We start from the raw sequence: 21,615 nt of genomic DNA on the forward strand, positions 1-21,615 counted from the left end.
TCTTGCAGAGCATTTCCATTCTCCTTGTATCTGTTTCATTCTCTGTTACATGAATTAACTTTTCCTGTTTGTTTTTATCATAATGTAATTTGGCTCTACAGTCTTGATTACATTTAGATTAGACGTTTCTTTTTCTGGCAAAATACTTGATAGGTGGTATTTTAATCTTTACATTGCATGGAGTCCTGAGACATGCGTGCGATGTCTGCTTATCGTATACTTAGAAAGTCTACGACTAATCATTGGGTTCAGCTCGTGGCATCCTGAACCCTCTTTTGTAACTATCCTAACATTTCATCTAATGGTTTAATATATCTATAAATACTGTCTGAGCTGCTGATTTCACTGCATTTATAACATAATGGTTTTTTTAAACTTGATCAGTGCACATTAGTTGGAATTTACCTCTCGAAAATAATTTTTTTCTTTCTTAAAAACTGAGTTGGTTGGGTTACACTGAAATTATTTGTACAAAAAGTCAGGATAAATGTCTAATTATTTCCTTTCAAATAATTTTCAGGACAAGTAGTTGATGCTAAGTTTCCTCTGACTTCATAAAATTAGTTGATTTTGGATTTACTTTTCTTTTTCCTGGATTAAAATATCAGAAGGAACTCAAAAGTTTTTGATACTAGTGTGTTTGACCCTGTACTTACATAGTATTTACATATAGTTATGTATTTATATATATATTTACAGATATTTATGATTATATGTATGATTAATTGTGTATTCAAATTGTTTCATTTTGTCCCGTTCAAACTGGCTCTATGCTATTTTGTTAAAACCTAAATTCAAGGATGGCTTCCGTTTGCCATTGAGATATCACAGTTTCACCTTGTGTATTTCCTACCTCCAGCTCTGTTAATCACTCATTTCTCTAATCAAGTATATTGGCATATATATTGCAGGTGATCCCATTGAATAAATTTTTATTAACCATTACTCAACCAGTTCCCTACAGTTGGACTCTTAGGTTAATTTCATGTCTTGTGTAGCTGTGCTATCTGAAACACAAGTAAATACATTTAACTTCATATAACTTGTCATTATATTTTAGCCATTTTTCAGAGATGTAGAATCTAGGAATCAAATGGCTATAATCGTAGAACATCACACATTTTTGAGATAAATTTTATGCAGTAGGTATTATGTCAGGTATTATAGAAATAAAAATGTAAAGCAGGACACCTGTTTTTAAAAATCAAACATTGTTATTTGAATGATAAAAATACTACATAACTATGGAGGTTAAGCAGTAAATATGTTCATAAAGACATTTTGTTCATTTCAAGGCATCTTGACTGCCCTTTAAAAAAAACACTAGGATTCTCCACATTGCCACATACTGAAATTCAGGAATTTGTGGTTAGCAGAATATTCATTATAGAAGTTCTGGCAGTTAATAAAATGAATTGGGGAAAACCTTGTTGAAGAAAAATTTTTCAGACAAGTTCAACAGGCAAGGAAGGCTTTGCTGAAAACTAATGAAATAGAGGAAAGAGAGTTTAAAGGGCTGGCGCCAGGTGGGGATATCACAGGCTACTTTTGTTTGCTAATGAGCCTTGACCATGTGGAAAGGGTATCTTCCGGCTGGTACCTTCATTATAGCAATTCTGCTTTGCAGTAGGATACCCACTGAAGTTAGTCTCTTATCTTTCCAGAAAGACTTATAGATGGGGGTATTATCTTCCTGGATGATTACATTTCAAAAAGATGGGTTCCAGATATTTGAGGAAGATTTTTCCTGAGTCTTAAAGCTGGCAAGAGACTTTTAAAGGAGATGCACATATATGTAAAAGTGGGCAAAACAGAGTTTGCAGTCAATCTTCTAGAGTAAACACTCTAAGAAAAGGGAGGTCAAGGGGCCTGAAGTCAGGAAGAAAGGCGTCTAAAATTTAGTCAAAGTAAGAAGAGCAGTAGGCCATCTTGGTATTTCATAATAAAAAAAAAATTGTGCAGTTATTTACTGATGAATTGAATTATTATAAAGTGTATCTAAATTGCAGTCATTTTTTCTGTTATAATCTTTGTTGATAAGTCTTTCCTCATAATCTGATGTGGTTAATGTCGCAGGAAACAAAGAAAAGACAATGTAAACTAATTGCCAATTAAAAAATTTTAGAAAGTTAATAAAAGGGGTATTAAGTATAAATTACAAACAAAGCCACTGATAAAATTATAGCAGAGATGGGACAGTTGACATTTAAAAAAGATAATCTGCAAGAGTATTCACATAATTGAGTTTCAGCAGAGAATGATTTGAAAGTCAGTGGATAAAAGAATTGTTGGAAATTTTGTAAAAGTGAATAACAAAAAGATGAGGATAAAGTCATATGCAAAATGATGACTGCTACCCTATCATAGCTTTCCTCAGCAAAATACATACTGGATGTAAACACTGAAACCATAATTATAAAAAATGATCAGGATAGAGTAAGCACATATTCATAATTTTTGTTTGTGAAGGTAACATCCTCATCACTTTTCTGTTCACTATGTAACCATTTTTCCTCTATTTAATATGGATTAATTCGTATCTATATCAGTCATTCACAGATAATAGAACACTTTCACTTTCCAAATAGAGCAATTTTTTAAATACTAAAATTTTGATAACAGATATTTGATAATGGGTGAAAGAGAAGGCTAGACTACTTTATTTAGAAATTAAAATAGAGCTATGTTTTCCATTTAGTAATTAAAAACTGCACAAAACAGTACTATACATTGCTGTAAGTACATTCACGGAAGGATATTCCGAACTTCAGGGTGGCAATTTGGTGGGAGAGGACTGAGGTGGAGGAAGTAAAAGGTACATATATTTAACAAGTGAAAAATACCTAACATCTTATTTTTTTAAAAACAAATTACATATGGCAAAAAGTTAACCCCTGTTAAATCTGAGTGGTGCTTAAATGAATAGTTACTGGGTTGTAAGTATAATACTATTAGGTTGCATGCCTTTTTTTTTTTTTTTATTTTTAAAAGAAGAAAAAACCCAAATTTATCTTGCCTTTTTTTCCTTACTAGAAGATAATCTTTTAGGGAGAAAAATGCTTTACTCATTTTTGTTATGCTCCCCCTATTGAAACCAGAGATTTGCAAATAAAAGCTTCTGTAATTTCTTTTTACATTGCATTGGAAGGTCCTTAAATTGTGAATTTAGCAATTACAATAATGTAAGTGACTTGGGCATTAAGGACACCTTTTAATATTTCTCTAATGTATGAACCTAGTCATTGGTAAATTAAACTGTGCTGACTAAATGTAGAACAGTAATGGTGATTTTATTGTGCAGGCGATTGAATTTTGCCTCCTTTAATAAAAAAATGCTAGTGCTTTTGTCTCTCTCTCTCTCTCCCCCTCTTCCTCTCCTTCCTTCCTTCCCTCCCTTCCTCCCTCACTCCCTCCCTCCCTCCTTCTGGCTCTCCCTCTCTCTAAGACTTCACTGGTACAAACTGAACAAAATTACTCTGGCATTAAGTAAATGGCAGTAGTATATTTATCAAAACAAGAAAAGGAAGAGTTTAATCTTTAAAAAATGATAGGGAAAAGTACTTTCAATTCAAATGGCTTTGAATGGATTCTCTCCATCCACATGTCTCTCTAAGGCACACATTTTACTCTGAAGTGAAATGAAGCTTTCACAAAGGTCTCAGCACCCACACTCAGTGTCCTGGGGGTTTAGAGACAGCTTTTACCATGACACAATAGTTGAAACTTCAATTCTCTTCAGTATTTTCCAGTGGGTTAACATAGAAATCTGGATTTATTTTAGTATAGAAGTTTTATTCTCATATCTGTCTCTTTGTATAGTTAAAATCCACATAGTAAACTGTACCTCTGTCTGAAATGTTATTACAATGTTTTGACTTAAAGACATTTAAATAATTTAAGACAAGATTTTGATTTAAAGAAATTTTGATTTATTGCTTTTGTCTTAAGGAAATTCATTCTTGAGAAACTTGTTTATGAAAAATTGAGTAAGTCCATAATAACAAAAGGCAGCTGGAATCTTTGGATTCAAAATTATAAAAGTTTTAAATAAGTGGAGGTAATTTTAAACTGTTTTTTAAATAAATAGTTTCGAGTAAGTTAATGATCCTGTAGTAAAGTCCAGAACATTTTTTCAAGTAGTAGGAAACACGGTCATAAATACACATATAGCTGTATACATACACGTGTGTGTGTGTGTGTGTGTGTGTGTGTGTGTGTGTGTGTGTGTGTGTGTCTATGACTGTTTTCAGGTTGTCCTTTGATAGAATATGGAGACTAGAATGGAGAATGCAGGTTATTAGACATGGTATTTCACTGTGCTCAGCTTAGATGAGGCTTCATGATTTCTCCTACATTAAGCCATGTGATAAAACAGGGAACTTTCATGTGTTTTTTAAACATATGTTGTAATGAAACTTTCTTAGCCCCAAAGATGTTTGTTGAGAGATTTGTTGAATGTCTTACTAACTATGACCTTACTTATTTTATAATGAAAGCTAACTTAAAAGCAGGGGTGAATCTATTCAAATTATCTTTGAAGGTGAGTTATTAAACAAAATGCATTTTTACTGTCTTAACAGCTGATCATAGTTTGAACTGTTTATGATACATAAAATGAGTCCAGGTGTTTAACTGTACAACCGGGGATTCTCTAAGTTTACCTGCATGTAGGACACAGTGTTTATTAAAGGCTAAATAATATGTGCAGTTTTGAAGCTTAGGCTTCCATTATTAAAACTAAACAGTATTCTCAACAATCATTTAGGATGTTGACGAATAAGATTATGTCAGGGAGACGTATTTTAGCATGGTAATTATTTAGAGTTAATGGTGCGTGGGGATAATTAGAAACAGACCAAATTGTAGTCAGTTTTATTATTGGTCTTAATTTCTGTTCAGACAGTGCATCCTCTTTTTGCCTGCCCTGACCACCTTGTCCTTGTACACAATTGCTTTAGGCACCAAGCAGTGCTGTAAGTCAATAGATCTCAGGTCTAGCTCCATATCTACAAGGAGATTGGTCTATGATGTTGTGTCCCATCAGTTAAACATCTAAGTTTCAATTCTACCATCTATAAGAGAAAGACTGTCCAATTACATAGTTCCTGAAATTCAATCTGTGAATTAAAGCTACTTAGGATTTAGTGATAAGAATTGTCTGAGTGTATGTAGCCCATAAGCAGAGCTTATGGAGCAGATGTGGGAAATATAACACATGTAAGTTCTTTTTTCTTCTTTTTAAATGTTTATCTCTTTTAGGAGAGACAGAATGAGTGAGTACGTGTGTGAGCGGGGTAGGGGAAGAAACAAAGAGGGAGAGAGAGAATCAGCACAGAGCTCCATGCGGGGCTCAGTCCCACAAGTTGTGAGACCATGACCTGAGCAAAATCCAGAGTTGGGCGCTTAACTGACTGAGCCACCCAGGGACTCCAAACACATCTGAGTTCTAACTGCTGCACTGTCTCTCAACCTTAAGTGTGTCCCTACCTGGGATTTTTTTCTTGTATAAGCCTTGTTTAATTCTGTACCTTATTTCTAAATTCCTGAAAATATTAATCATACTGCTTATTGTATACAGGTACATTGATTTGCTCAGTTGTGTTGGAGATAATAAAGAATGGGAATATTGTGGTAACTAGAGTAGATGAAGGAAGTGAGGTTCAAAGACCTTATAGATCACGTGTGCTTCATAATTGGGTAATCTACACTTGTTATATATAGTTAGATGTCACTGGAATTTACATCTTGTGCCTTTGGGCTCATTTGATGCAGAACTGTGTTAAAAATCTTTTTTTTTTTTTCCACATGATTTTTAAGGATTGTTTGTGTCTTAGTCACACAACCCTAGCAGTTTTGAGCTGCTGTAACAAAAATACCAGAGATCATTTAATACCAGTGTCAAACAACGGATGTTTATGTCTCACAGTTCTGGAGGCTTGAAGTCTGTGATGAAGGTGCCCAATGGAAGGGTATTAGGGGTTCAACATGAGAATTTCTTGGGGACACAAGCATGTATTTCAGAGCAAGTTGTAATTCACTTCATATTCTTTTCCTAAGCTTGCTTAAGTATGACCTCTCTCTAAGGCTTCAGCCCAAACTTAACTCCCAAACCACCTTTATGATTCAATAATTCCCATTATCACTAGAGATGAGGCTAGCCAGTCCCCTTTCTCCAAATCTTCCCCCACATCCTATTCTCTAGTCATATTTACTGAAGTCCTGGCTGTGTGGATTCTCTTGGTCTTACCCATCTCACGTTACCCTAACAAAATACCACAGACTCTGTTGTTTAAACAACAGAAAATTATTTTCTTACAGTTCTGGATGCTGGAAGTCTGAGGTCAAGGTGTGGACACATTTGGTTTCTCCTGAGTCCTCTCTTGGCTTGCAGGTGACTGCTTTCTTGCTGTGTCCTCACATAGTCTTTTCTTTTTGCACACGCCCCTGGTGTCTTGTCATCTTATAAAGACACCAGTTCTCGGGTGCCTGGGTGGCTCAGTCCATTGAGTGTCTGACTTTGACTCAGGTCACGATGTCATGGTTGGTGAGTTAAGAGTCTAGCAATGGGCTCAACACTGACAGCACAGGGTCTGCTTGAGATTCTCTCTTTCTCTTCTCTCTCTGCCCCTTACCCATCCATGCTTTCTCTTTCTAAAAATAAATAAGTAAACTTGGAAAAAAAAATAACAGTCCTGACAGATTAGGCCCCCACCCTCTGACTTCACTTAATTCAAATGACCTCCTTAAAGGGCTTTTTCTTCAAATAAAGTCACATTTAGGGTTAGAACTTCACCCTTTGAGTTTTGGAGGATTGGATTTCCTTCATGAGCTTCTTTAAGCTGCTCCATGGAACTTGTTTTTTCTTTAACCTACAATGTTAGTTGTATTCAGAATTACTTTTTAAGTCTGTTTATTTATTTTGAGAGAGAGAGAGAAAGAGCGAGCCAGTAGGGAACCCCAAGCAAGCTCCTCAGTGTCAGCACAGAGCCCAACTTGGGGCTCGAACTCAGGAGCCTTGAGATGAACTGAGCCGAAGTCAAGAGTCAGACACTTAACTGACTGAGCCACCCAGGTGCCTCCAGAAATATTCTTTACCTCAACAACTCCCTACTCCCGTCTACCAAAAGTGTAGAAGCTACTAATCCTGTATATTCTGTCTCTTCCTTTATCTCTCTTACTGATATTTGGCTTTTTCTTTTCTTTATAATTGACTGGACTGTGAGCTCCTAAAAAGCTCAGAGTGTGTAATTTTCAAATATAAAACTCTAGGAGAGTGAATGTATGTAGATGTATTATACAGTCCATAAAAGTTTTTCTAATTAATTAATGGTTTTATTTCCTTTGAAGTTTTTTGTTTGTTTGTTTGTTTGTTTTGTTGTTTTGTTTTGTTTTGTTTTGTTTCTGAAGGGTTGGAAATTGCCCTGGATGTCTTCATTTTGGGGATTAGCAATTTAGACTGTGCCTTCTTAAGATGGCTTTTGCTTTGAAGAATATCTATGAAAGGGTTAAAGCACAATATGCACTTGAGAATACTTGTGGAATTGAAGTGAGAGGTCTTTAAAACAGCAGTTTAGAAAAATTACTATGTTAAAGGGGACTGCAGTAAATGAAGTAAGTTAGGCTGAGTCTGAGTCAAGGGGATATAATGTGTTTCTGATGTGGCGTGACCACACAATGTCTGTGATGGCAGGTGCATTGTAACTTCGAGGCCTGGCTGAATGGCTGACACTTGGGTGTGAGTGAGGGGACTGTCAGGAGTGGAAAACAAAGAAGAACTGGAGGAGGGAAAGAAGATGGAATGATTCCATTGGTGTTTTATTTTGTCAAGCCATTTCTTGATATTTCTGGAACATTTTTCTAAATGATTTGCTTACCTCAGCCTTTTTTTGTTTCTGAACCTAGCTTTTGCCTCCAAAGATTGTAAATCAGGTCTCCTGGTTCATGCCATAGCTTCAATTTTAACAACGTAAAAAAACAAAACAAAACAAAAAACACCTAATTCCTGAGGCTTCTAAGAGGAAGAAGAAATTGAAGTTAGACATAAGTTTCTAAGATTTCACATCCCAGAGATTTTTAAAAAAATTCTTAGTTGAGATAATATCATTCCTTCACGTGACAGCCCAATGCCTGTCTCATTTTGTTCACATTGAAAGCCAGGGTCCTAATGATGGTTTGCAAAGCCCACCTTGTGCTGAGTACCCTTACTACTCTGACCTCATGTCAAGTTGCCCTTCCCCCTTGCTGTGCAACCCATAAGCCTGCTTTCTTTCTCATCAAAGCACTTGTTACTTTTTTTTTTTTTAACGTTTATTTATTTTTGAGACCGAGAGAGACAGAGTGTGAACGGGGGAGGGTCAGAGAGAGAGGGAGACACAGAATCTGAAACAGGCTCCAGGCTCTGAGCTATCAGCACAGAGCCCGACGCAGGGCTCAGACTCCCAAGCTGCGAGATTGTGACCTGAGCCAAAGTCGGACGTTTAACCCACTAAGCCACCCAGGCACCCCAAATCACTTGTTACTTTTAAGGTACATTATCAAACGTGTTAACTCATGTCGTGTGTTGTCTCCCCTTTTCCGTTAGAGCACAAATTCTATCATGACGAAGATTGGTCTGTTTTGTTCAGTGTTGTATCCTTGGTCCTTAAAAGAGTGGCACTTAGCAGATCCAGCATTCAGTAACTTGCTTTTGAGTGAATAAATATGATGCAATTCAAAGATGGAATTTGTTTTGGAAGCAAAATGAGATTGTCAATTTATCACAAAATATTGGTACAGGGAAATAAGATCAGTAACAATTTTTTGAAGCGTTGGCTTTGTACGTTTGCATAATCATGTTGAAGAAAGTTGATTTTGTTGGTTTTGTTTTTCTTAGGCTACTCTTCATTTTAATAGGATATCCTTGGTGTAAACAATCCATGATCATATTTATTCAGTGAATTTGCATTGGTAATGGCCTCTGTGTCTTCTACAATAATACCTTCATCTTTTATTAAAACTTGCAGGCTGCAAATAGGAGAGTAAGAATAAAGGAAAACATAGGGAAAGCGGAGGAAGATCAGACAAACACTTTTTGTCACTCTATATTTTTAGTCACATCAGTACTTCTCTCTACCTTTTAAAGGGCACCTTCCTAGTTTCCTGCTGGGGAAGGTGGGCTGAGTTCTTCGTACTGTGTGTGAGACATGAGGGGAAGAAAGAGAAGAGGGTTGATGGTTTGTACCTCTTCCTTTTCCTCTTCACATTACAGTTTGCTGTTTTTCTCAAGGAAAATAAAGCATTCATTTTACTTAGAAAAATTTGAAGCTAGGCTTTTCACACATTACAGTAATCTTTTTCTACATGCACCATGCATTTTCATAGAAACTAACTTTTGAAAGCACAGAGGGAAGGAAAAGACCTGATGCTCTCCCTGCAGGATTGCTTCTTGTTACTGTAACAGGAGTCTGAAGGACCAGAAACACAGCAAGGGGCAGGGCATGCTTGGCGCAAACAACAGCTCAAAGACAAAACAAACAAACAAAAAAATAGGAAACATCAATTATGTATTAGAGAAAGGTGTTCAGTTAATGATCACAGCAGATGCAGCTTTGTTTACACACACACAAAAATTAGTCTCCCCACACTTGGTGTTCAACCTTGAAAACCCAGTCTCATTAGTCTGAAAGAATCTGTTCTAATTATTCTTCAAATTAGAAATTCCTGAAGGAATGTGACCCATTCCAGCTAGCTGATAAACACCACTCAAAAGGGATTTCTTGATCCTGACTTTGGGAAAACCTCATTGCAGATCCTGTGCTACCCTGGTAAGCAGGATATTACTCTGAAAATCTTTCCTCTGTTACTGGGTCATCACTGAGACCCAAACATATCTCAAGAGAGTCTTTTCTTCATGATGAAGCTGAGTAGGGAGTCAAACATGAGTAAAAGAAACCATTTGAGCCTGTTGGCAACTGCTTTAATCCGTAAACATCTAGTCATGGGAACAACTGACATCTTTATTGAGTTTACAAAGCCCTTCTCAGGCACCTTATTTTGGTGAGCCTTCTAAACAGCACTGTGAATTAGGAGAAATGTGTATCTGTTTTTGGTACTGGTGGCTACCAATTTGACCTTAGTTATAGCAAAAAAAGAGATTTTGGTAGGCTGGCTGTCCTGAACTCAGCTGGGAGGGTTACTAGTTTCTTCTATATGGTACCTGTTAGTTACTGTGGCTCATAGCAAAATTTGGGGTTAAATTTTATGTGCAGGATTGGTGAGGTAATGGATCTACTTAGAAGAAATCAGAAGAGCAGGTAAAGCTCACTTCTACTCCAATGCGAGAGTTTTGGATTGCAAGTAGGCTAGTAACATGTAAAATAACAACAAAATACATCTAAAGTTAAAAGAAATTTATAGTAAATAAGAGTAACAATAGCTGGCAACTTTAACCAGAGAAGTCACATTAACTTAACTTTCAGGCATTAGAAACACATGCATATTTACATAATGCCAAATTTTAGTATTTTAGGATAACCTTTAACATTACAAATGTCAGAAGTCCCCATGGCCACCCTATGACTGATTCCCTAGATGAACTCACAGGAGTCAGAGCTCTATATAGGAGCTCCTATACATGAGTATGGCTTAGAAGTATGAAGAGAAAAAGATGAAAATCGCCAGTTGGAACAAATGCAAAAGGTGCATGGGAGAGAAGGTCTTGGAGAAATCAGTCATAAGCTTCTAGGTGTCTTCTCCAGTGGAATGTCCCAGGATGCACTGAGCCTTTGTATTAGTGGTCATTCAGGCAGGCATTGCATGTGGCTTATACAGGTAACTACTCTGCTAGTTAAATTCCAGAACATCAAAGAGAAGAAGCCTCGGTTTACCATAAGTCATATTGCTAGGATAAACTATCTGGTCAAACAGGAACAGTATAGCCCAAGACTGCAGGCAGTCAAAAACAGTTTTATTAGGCAAAACTTTCCAAAGGCTCAGAGCTCAGCAGTCCTGAGTCAGCCAAGAGCAGTCCTGAATAAAGGCTAGGTTAGCCCTCTCCTGCACTTTATGTTATCTCCGTGCCCAAACACTAAAACCATTAAGTGAAGAGTCTTTGAGAACAACTTCTTCTCAACCATTGTAAAGTCATTCAAATACTCTGCATGTATTGATCATTTATTTTTTATAAATTTATTGTAATACCATTTACCATTTTTATATTTTCTTTAAAGATAAACTGAATTTGCTCCATTATTCTAAAAATGTACTTTTACATAGTAAAATTTATTGGGCTATCCTCATACTAACTGGATTGGTTCGCCCTTTAGCTGGCTCTTTTAGTTTCAAAGACTCAAAACTCAGAATTTTTCCTTCTGCTTTTCCTTGCCTTTAGTCACCAGCCATATTTTGTAAACCTGCTTGTTTTTTTTCTGAAAATGTGGACCCGAAGTATTTTTTAACTTTTTCTTAATTATGGTTGATTCTTTACCTATATGCCTTTTAAAAATGGATTTGCATTGTTGTCCCTTGGTAGCATGTATATGATTTTAAAAACAAGTTTTAACCAAACACCGTTTATGGTTTGTGCCTTCATATTTCTTAATAACCCACTTTATGCAATTTCTTGAATTTCCAATTTTGGACAGTATTGACTTACAAATAAGAATATGGAAGATGGATATTTATTTCTCTCATATCAAACAAACATTTACTCTCCTATATTTCTAATAGAGTTGTAGTTGGGGGGGTGTTTAAATTTTATGCCTTTATAATTTAGAACTGAGACATACAGTGTATTATGTTTTCTATTTTCTATAATTTTAGGACTTACCTGGAGTGAATAAGTACTTGCCTTTTATTATTTGCTTAGTTTTTTTTTTAATATAACTTTCACAAGTTTACCCAAAATTCATCAAAGAATTAAAAATATTCTGTAAATATGACCAAAACCATCAAGCCACCTATCAGCTTGTTGAAGGCCTCCTTCATCCTGCGCTCTGGGCTGATTTCTCTTCAGCTCTTCTGCAGGCTACCGATCTGCGGCTTCCTTGCATTAGCAGGCTTAGAATTTTTTGACTGTTTTCCTTTGGTGGCTTTTATATTCCCTAGATTGCATATATTTTGACACCAACTGGTATATGGCAGTACAATTCTGATAACGAGTCAGAGTTAACACAGACGCTACAAATTAAAGACATGATTCTCAACTGCCCTCACTTCAGACACCAGCTCCACTTTGGGTCTCCCAAGGCCACCCACAACTCTGACCAACTGTGTACAAATTCACAGGATCCCAGGATATCCTCAAATTCAATAATTTGTTAGACTCACAGAACTGAGAAAAGTATTCTTAGAATTACATTTTAACTTTACAGGATACTATGGAGCAGGTCTGGGAGAGTCCCAAACCCAGAGCTTCTGTTGCAGGATTTTTTACCACAATACCTGGGATTCCTTGTCTTGCTGCTTTGAAGAATAGAGAGGTTGACACAAAATGAGCAGCAGGCAAATTAGAACATCAGAAAGGAAGAATTGTAGGATAAGCTCTCTTTACATAGAAGTGATATTCTCTTAAGTGAATGCCCCAGGACTATAGGGGAGGGTCCTTGTTTTATAAGTTGCTGATCAGCCCTCCATCTTCCCTTCCCCCTTGTTCCTTCTCACATTCTACCCTTACAGGTTTGATAGCTCTAGGTGCTGGGTTATCCGTTCCTGATTGGCTTGTTTTCATTGTATCGGGGTAGTCTTTGGCCACAGTTAGGTCTTTTGTCAAATTACTGAGGGAAAGCTGAGGTGGGGGGAGGGGGTAGGTGGGGTCTGTTAAATTCTTAAGAGGAACCTTATGCCTGAGGGGGTTTGCTGTGGTCAGACCCTCCAGGCATTGTTCCAAAATACATGTTTTTCCCAATCCAGGGACCTCAGGTGCTAATCCTTTCCCTCTCTGCCTACTGAATCCTGTCTTCTCCTACCCTGTTTCCATACCCTGTCCCCATGGAATCAGAGTGTGCCTCGTGTAAGCATATTGCCAGCCAGAGAGCTCTAGTGAGCCTTGATGTAGAAATTTTTTTATTGGGATTTCATTATGTAAGTGTGATTGATTTAATCATGGGCCCCATGGCTGATCTTCCCTGGAGGTTGGGTTGGCTCAAAGTCCTAACCCTCTGATCAGATGGTTGGCCTTTCTCTTGACCAGCCTTCAGTCCTCATCATCTCATTAATGTTTACTAAGGTGTGATCTAAAGGGTTCTTGATTAACAGAGACCTTCCTCTCACTTTGGAAATTCCAAGGGTTTAGTCTTTCTCCAGGGACCAGAAATAATGGTCAAATTTCTCATTGTACAACAGTGTTTCATCCTGTTTCTTGGTTTGTTACATTATTTTGGTGGAATGCATCTTTGAGAAGCTTTCCCTGGTTCATAAGACGTGCATTGTTTCTCAGATATTACCTAAAGATACATCTCTTTGTCACATCTTATGGATAGTTTATATGAATATAGTCATCAGTGTTGGAAACAGTAGTCTGTCAAGATTTGCAAGGCATTCGTTCACTCTCCTGTGGCTTCCAGTGTTTCAAATGAATAATCTGATGCTTTTCACAAAACTGATTATTTGTATGAGACTTGCTCTTCTGCCACCTTATTACTTTCTACATATTATTTATGTCTTTTATTTTTTCACTGGATTCCAAAGTGGTTCTGTTTTGTTGAAGGCCATATCTCTTACTTTTCACTCATACCACTTGTCCACAGCTGCTCTCCTGTGGCTCTCCTCCATATTGTTTTTACTGTGGGACCCATGTTGATATGTCTGCAAGATTTGATGGCAAAGGAAAAAGAAATAAAGTAAATCAAGAAAGAGCTTTAACAACATCTGCCAGGAAGTGCTGTCTCTGGTCACATATAATTGAACAAAGAAAATCACATAGTAATGCCAATGGTACAGGGAGAGACATAGTAGGCAAAATACAGTCTACCATGCCATGATCCTGCCATGATCACAGCCCTTTTAAGTTTACATTTCATTTTGGGCCACAATGCTTAGAAATATATATATTTCTATACATATTTATTTCTCTCTATATATATGTTTTCCAGCCTGTTTTGAGATTTGAATAGGGAATTGGGGGATTTCACTGTTCACAATCTAGAGTTATAATTAATCATCATATCTTTGGTATATAGCTTTATCACATTCAGTTGTGCCTGGCTTCCCCAAGTCCAGAAGCATTCCTGACCTGATTTTGATGCATTATTTCTAAGTGTTTGCTGGGATAGGTGACCAGCAGCCCTGTGTTGGGTGAAACTGGGGAAAAGACCTTAGGATGCACATATATACATTTTCAAAAAATTCTCCTGTTTTGAGACAGACCCCTCACCCTGCCTTTCAGAGATCCTGGAGTGTCTAGTCTCTGAATTATGCTGTGGCCATGAGTTTGCTTCTGGTTGGCTTACTCATCCACAAGCAATTGTAAATACACACACACACACACACACACACACACACACACACACATATTATACATATATATAACGTATATGTATATGTGTACTTGTATATATATATTTCATTCTGACAAGATAGTTTTCTCTAGCTCTTCTGCTTCCTATTTCCAAAACTTTTTGATGTTTTTAATCTTCTGTCATTTGTCATATTCTTTCCTGTTGTTTTGTTCGTGTGGCTTTATATATTTTGAATATTATTTCAGTAAGGATTTAGAAAGAAAAACATGTTTAACTCATCACATTTAATTGAAAGCCTCATGTTAGTCACCACACAGCTAATTATCATTGTGCTTTTTTTTTTTTTTTTAATCACATGGCATCTACATTTATGGCTATGGTTGTTTGCTTTCTTGTTCATTGCTCTTATGTTTTTTACATACCTCTTCTAAGTATTAAAAAGACACTGATCTACCAGATTAGTTAACACAGTATTGTTTTTTCTTCATACTGTACAACCCCGTCTTATAGCTTTGCTCAAATCTCTAGAATATTCATCTCTATGTTGGATTCATACAGTATTGAGTTAGGTTGAAAAATAAGATTGTATGCTTTTTGCTTTTATGTGCTTCTGAGTCTTTAACATGTTTTTCTCCAGATGCCCTCAGGATAACACTTTCTGTTAAAATTATTACCTTGACTAATAGAAAAAAAATAAAATTGTGTTATAAAATCTTTCATTTCCTTACTGGGCACAATATATAATTTTTATGTCATGTTCTAAGAGTAATAAATTGCAGTGTTTGGGATTAACATTGTTAGTGAAAGCAGAACTGTTTGGTTAAAGGATTTTATGAGACAAGGCACTTAAATACTCACATGATATTTAATAGTTCTGATTCCTTTACTGTCCTCATATTGAATAACTGATCCCATAGTAATTGAAAAAAATTCATTGTGAACTAGCACATAGTTCACCTAATAGCTGTGGCATACTCATCATCTTGATACATGATGATATCGTTGGATTTATTACTCAGTCACAGAATAAGCTTCTGTTATAGTTTGACAATGCACTGCTACTTTAACCATGCCCAACTCTCAAAGATGGCTTCTTGACTCTTAATTGAGGTGTAGGTGACATATGTAAATGAAATGTGTCCAGGAGGCTGTCCCCTGGATGTTCTAGAATTCGTGATAAATAGGTGGAACAGAAATGACTTCACAATTTTCTTCTTGAAGGAACACACTAAAGCACTAGCCAAATTTGGAATCAGTGTCATGGATTAATGGTCTAGATAAAATGTATACTGTCTATGACATATAGTAATTTTCACTGTATCTCTTTTTGAAACAAGTATTGTGTAAAAAATAAAATAAGAATGTTCTTAGTGAACTGTCCATTGTCCTGTGGGTTATATACTGAGTTGGCATGTATGGAATATATGAAATGTTTGACTTTTTCTGTTTTCAGGTATGATATACAAAGTATGTCCTTTCATGTTCCTTAACATTGAGTAAAGGGGGAAGGCATGGGCAACCACGATAAATCCATCTCTAATGTTTAGTTATAGTACCAGAATTGGAGTCACATGGACGTGAGAGAAAGCTATTTTTTATTATAAGCAAGGTTTTATTAATCTTGGGGAAGTGTCAATCTGTCTGAATTCATCTTCAGCAGGTGGATCCCAACTCCACCAATGTGATTGTTTTTGTATGGGATGTGTGTGCTTTTCTTTGGGAAGATGTTGAATTTCATGCAGTTTCCTTTCTTTACTGAAGAACCTTCAGAGAGGGTTGGTTGGTTCATTTTCAGTCTCGACAGTGGTACATGTCTCCAAGTAATTCTTGTGTAAATACATGCTCTTCTCAATAGATGTGATGGCCCTGGGTGTTTTTTCTAGTGTTTGCCACGTCTTCTAATGTTTGTGCCCCTTCAGAAGAAATACCAAGTTCCTCTTGTGAAGGCTTTGAAGAACACCTTCCAAGAAGTAGGATTGAGATGGGGAGGAGGATTATATTTTTTTCACAAAAATATTATAAATGATTTTTTGCTCTTTCTTCTAAGCTTTCACCCCAAATTTCAAATCCTTAGAAATTCAGAGGCTAGAAATGGATATTGTGCTCAGTTCACGTGATCAATCTCATTCTGACTGTGGCACAAGGATGGAACTCAGGATTCTACATACAGCTCATGAGTTAACCTTCCAGGGAATGAAGTGGTCGTCTTCCTTTCTTCTCAGCACCTCAACTATTTGTGAGTGGTTCAGCTAGATATGCCTCCAGAGAACTTGACACCGGGGGAAATAACTTCTTCATTTTACCGAGAGGGGCATTGTTTCTCAGCAATATTTCTCAAACTTTTTTTTTTTCCTCCTCTGAAGTTTATCAAGGAGTAGAATGTGGAGTGGTCATGGCAGCTGTAAGAGAGGAACACGGGGATGATGGTAGTAGATCTGATTTTATTGACCTTGTTATGCCCTCATGTATGGTGTGTGTCCCAATTATATTTGGCCATCCTTAAATGCAGAATAATTGGCATTTTTGATTTAAATGTGTGAGCCCTCGTTAAAAGCATCCTATAATTTTATCACAGTTAAATAAACCACAGTGTTGTTAGAGATGGTGGCTAAATCAGAGGTCAGCAAACATGGGCCGTAGACTAAATAACCCACCCTTTTTGTATTTAAAGTTTTGTTGGAGCATAGCCATACTCATTTGGTTATTGTTAATGACTCATTTGGTTATTGTTAATGGCTTCTTTTGTGCTGCAACAACAAGTTGACGAGTTGCAGTGGTGACTACATTGTCCACATAGCCTAATATGTTTTTTCATCTGAACTTGTACAGACAAAGTTTGCTGATCCCTGGTCTAAATTACTTCCATTTGTCTATTCATCAGTTTGTCACTATTACTATAATTTTCATAATGCAACCCATCATAAAATTTGAGTATCATGTGTACCAAGGACAGGTACATATATGTCTTAGATTTTTGGGTTGCATTAAAAATGTCTGCAAAAATCAATACACACTATGGAAAGGACTAGGGAAATAAGGGAACAATATAAGATCAGCAATTGGGATCTGTCTCTAACAGGTAATACTGGGGATGGGATGACAAAAATAAATTTACTTTAGAAAAATTTGAACCATTTGATGTGATGATGACTGAGCATTCAGCTTAATTCTGGATTGAGTTTTGATACCTCTATCCATATGGAAATTTGATACTTACCTAGAAAATCCAGAAGTACATGAAAAACCATTAAAAGAACACGTATTGCCCATCGGAGTTCCACAGTCATATCAGGTGGCACACGCAACACCAATATAGTAGGTACATGTTTATTTTAAAAAGCTCAAAGATCATCTTCAAAAATATTACCCTTCTAATGATAACCAGTTGTTATGCTGATGATCATTGACCAGTCCCAAACGTGAAACCTGTATTCAAGAGATGTAAAATGAAATATCCACTGTCCCACATCAAGAAAATAGCCCAAATTCAATAGATTGATAAGAAAGTATTATGATATAGTATAAGAGCAACCTTGGCCATAGGGGATACATTAAGATTTACAACTACAATTGAACAATAAGATATTCAGTATTATGCTTTTACAGTGAGTTTAATGGAAAGATGTGAAACATAACATAGAGAACAGTGTGTCCTCTTCTTGAATCCGAGACCCTGGAAATCTCTACTAAAATCTAAAAGCAAGGATCTAAGAGTAGAGGGGTCATTACTGAAATTGCAGTTATGTCTATAGCTATCTCTGGAATCTTTTGTTCATGTGGTGACCACTGGCTCTTAGCATTGTGATCCAGCCCTCATTCCATCATCCTCAGTTCTTGCCTATAGTGTGCCTGAGATCCTACCTCCAGGTTACAACTTGTTTTTCACTCTGATTCTCTAGATTTTTCCTCCTTTTGGAATTGTTATAATGCTGTGATCTCAAAACTTTGCAGCTGATTCCTGCTACTGGCAGTCAGATATCCCAAATATCAAATTATTCTCTATATTGTCAATGCCTAATAACTGTTTAATGGATGAGAAGTGACCTTACGGTCCATTTGTAGCTTCTGAATAGCTATAATCCAGATTTCTTGCTGCTAGCCACTATAGAAATTGCTCTAGTGGCCATCACTTTTGAAATGCAAACCGTTTTCTGCAGTGTGCATGAGACTACTCTGTGTTGACTGATGTTCCTAGGAACCTGCTCCTAAGGACCTACCAGCCAGGCCTATCCTGTTCCAGTGTGTGAGCTCTTTCAAGCTTCACTTTTTTTTCCCTCTTCTGTGGTCCCATGTTTCCATGGAAACCATCCTGCCCTGTGGCATTTGCCTGAAATACAGCATGCTATACCTGACATAGTATTTAATAGTTTATAAGATGGACCTGGAAATGAGATCTGTATCACGGTGAGGTAGTGAAAGAAAATAACTGGATTTATATGAGGCTTGTGTGCAAGTCCTGGCTCTGTCACTTTCTAAAAATTACATCATTTCTGTGAACCATACTTTCCTCATCTGTAATAAAAAAAAAATAGGAAATTCATGTTATTTTTGTAGTTACAACGGGAAAATGAAAGGACATAATTTACATAAAGCATCTATTTCAGTGTGTGTCTCATAGTGCGTATACAATAATGATTAGCTCCCTGTGTTCTCTTTAAGGAGCAATCTATTTTCAGTAAGGGTACTTTTATTGTAGAGACAGTTTATGTTTTCAGAGTTCAAATAAGGAACAAACCTGAGGGCTGCATGTATTTAGCAGAAGCTTTTAGGGGAGGTGGGAAGTTCTTCTAAGACTTGAAAAATGTAAAAAAAAAATCTAATGTACCTCGAACTTTAGTTCTAATAATATTTCTAATAATTTAGTTCTAATACTGTTCTAAGGTGCAAAGCCACAGGTGAATGAAGACCCCTGTAACTCATGGGAGGTGGTGGTGGGGGTCATTCTGGTTAACTCTACCTGGAAAAGATTCAGAGATTTATTTGGGCTTTTCACTGTATTTAACAGAATCCAGTGTAGTTTAAGTAGTCAAGGAATCAATCAAAGGCTATTGCAAATGTTTCATCATATCAGGAGAGTTTAAGAGCCAGCTTAGAGGCTGATGGTGTTGATTTACCAGAGAAGAGCCTACTAACCCCACAACTTAGAATGCAGGGAATTTTCTTTTTTTTTTTTTTTTTTTTTTTTTTTTTTTTTTTTTTTTTTATATGAAATTTATTGACAAATTAGTTTCCATACAACACCCAGTGCTCATCCCAAAAGGTGCCCTCCTCATTACCCATCACCCACCCTCTCCTCCCTCCCACCCCCCATCAACCCTCAGTTTGTTCTCAGTTTTTAAGAGTCTCTTATGCTTTGGCTCTCTCCCACTCTAACCTGTTTTTTTTTTTTTTCCTTCCCCTCCCCCATGGGTTCCTGTTAATTTCTCAGGGTCCACATAAGAGTGAAACCATATGGTATCTGTCTTTCTCTGTATGGCTTATTTCACTTAGCATCACACTCTCCAGTTCCATCCACGTTGCTACAAAAGGCCATATTTCATTTTTTCTCATTGCCACGTAATAAGAATGCAGGGAATTTTCTAAACAGAAAATGGATCTTCTAAAAATGCTGGATGTTTAAAACACGACAAATGTTCGCTTGAGTCATTTTGCAGGGGGAGGTCATATAAAGCTGGGACAGGGTTGTAAATAAAAGATATTTCTACAGAGCCTGTAAACTTGGGAAATTCTAGGTTATTTCACACCAGTCATCAGCTCACTGATGAGTTCATAATCATAGTACATTAAATGTTTTCTGCAAAGCTACTTTACATCATGTTGACATTTTGGAGAGAGCACTGACTCTTGTCCTTATACACTGATGCTCAGAGTTTAGAACATATGAGGGGATTAGACAAGAGGGAGGGAGGAAAGGAGGGGTGAGAGATAGAGAGAGACAGAGCATAAGCAGGGGAGGGGGAGCAAGAGGGTAGACACAGAATTCAAAGCAGGCTCCAGGCTGTCAGCACAGAGCCCGACACGGGGCTTGAACCCGTGAACCGCGAGATCATGACCTGAGCCGAAGCCAGACATTTAACCGGGCACCCCTGCTTTACTGCTCTTCTGAACATATTCAAACAATGGCATGTTGGAGTAATTTCACGTCTGCTTTTTTAGGGAAGGCACTTGTATCAAATGCTGTGTGGAGAGAGAACTGGGAAGGCCCTCTCAGTGGAGAAGCAGAGATTGCATGGGGTCCTTAGTTGCTTTCAGGGTACATTCAGTTCCCTCTTCCAGATTTGGGCAGATTCTTGCAATAGGCAGACAGAGGTGGGGTGCGGGGGGACAGTAGCATTCTTCTAAGAGAAATCTCATAAAAGTATGAATCCAGGGTAACGGTGGCCACCCTGTAACTTGGCATTTGGTGGTCATTGCTGGAAGACCCATTGGAACCATATTTTGTAAACACTTGAATATGAAAGGGGACATCTAAACATCATAGCTATTACAGGTTTTCTGTTAATATATGATCTCAGCCCTGCTTTAACAGTCATAAGTTAATCCTCTTTCTTGACTCTCTTCAGCCCCTTGTGAGTTTACTTTTTCTCAAAAAATGATTGGCATACATGCTTAGATTTTTAAACTTGTACTGAGTACACATGACTTTTACATTTCTCTATTACAGATAATAAGGTTGATAATTTCTCCTGCAGTGCACAATGTATTAATTTGAGAGTGATTTCTTGATAAGCCCATTTAAGATAGACTTTGAAATCAGTGTCTGACTTGATAAACCCATTTAAGGTAGACTTTCAATCAGTGTTTGTGTGTCAGATACTACCAGCATTATGAAGAAGAGGATGAGTCTCTTCTCTAGATGATAGAAAGTTTTGCTTGAATTGTGAGTAGAAGAAGGGTGTTACGGAAGAGGGAGATGAGACAGAAGTGTATGCATTCAGAGGGAAGGTGCCCATTGACCCGCTTTCTCCCTACTTTGTGACTGTAGGTAAAGTTTGCTAAAATTCATTATATGCTTTTCAGAACTTTGTGAACACCAATATTTGGAATGAATAAAGCACTACAGTGTGAAAGAGAAACACATTGGAAACAGAGAACAATTCTCAGTTCTTAGCAGAAAGTAGATGAGGCATTTTCTGCACAGGCTTTCACAGCATCCATACCTTGCTTTCAAGGACTGGAG

General features: G+C 37.1%; 2 long non-coding RNA genes across 19 annotated transcripts in view; one reads left to right on the top strand and one right to left on the bottom strand.

The window, feature by feature from the left end:
• LOC111560548 overlaps positions 1-6,622 on the bottom strand; it is an 86,764-nt gene extending 80,142 nt beyond the window's left edge. Inside the window, exon 1 of the long non-coding RNA XR_002742544.2 lies at positions 6,317-6,622. This is a non-coding gene — a long non-coding RNA (uncharacterized LOC111560548). The remainder of the gene's footprint in view (positions 1-6,316) is intronic.
• LOC109499940 overlaps positions 1-21,615 on the top strand; it is a 224,522-nt gene that overhangs the window by 80,960 nt on the left and 121,947 nt on the right. The window lies entirely within an intron of this gene.

Source organism: Felis catus, chromosome A1, assembly GCF_018350175.1.
Source record: "Felis catus isolate Fca126 chromosome A1, F.catus_Fca126_mat1.0, whole genome shotgun sequence".
NCBI classification, from domain to species: domain Eukaryota; kingdom Metazoa; phylum Chordata; class Mammalia; order Carnivora; family Felidae; genus Felis; species Felis catus.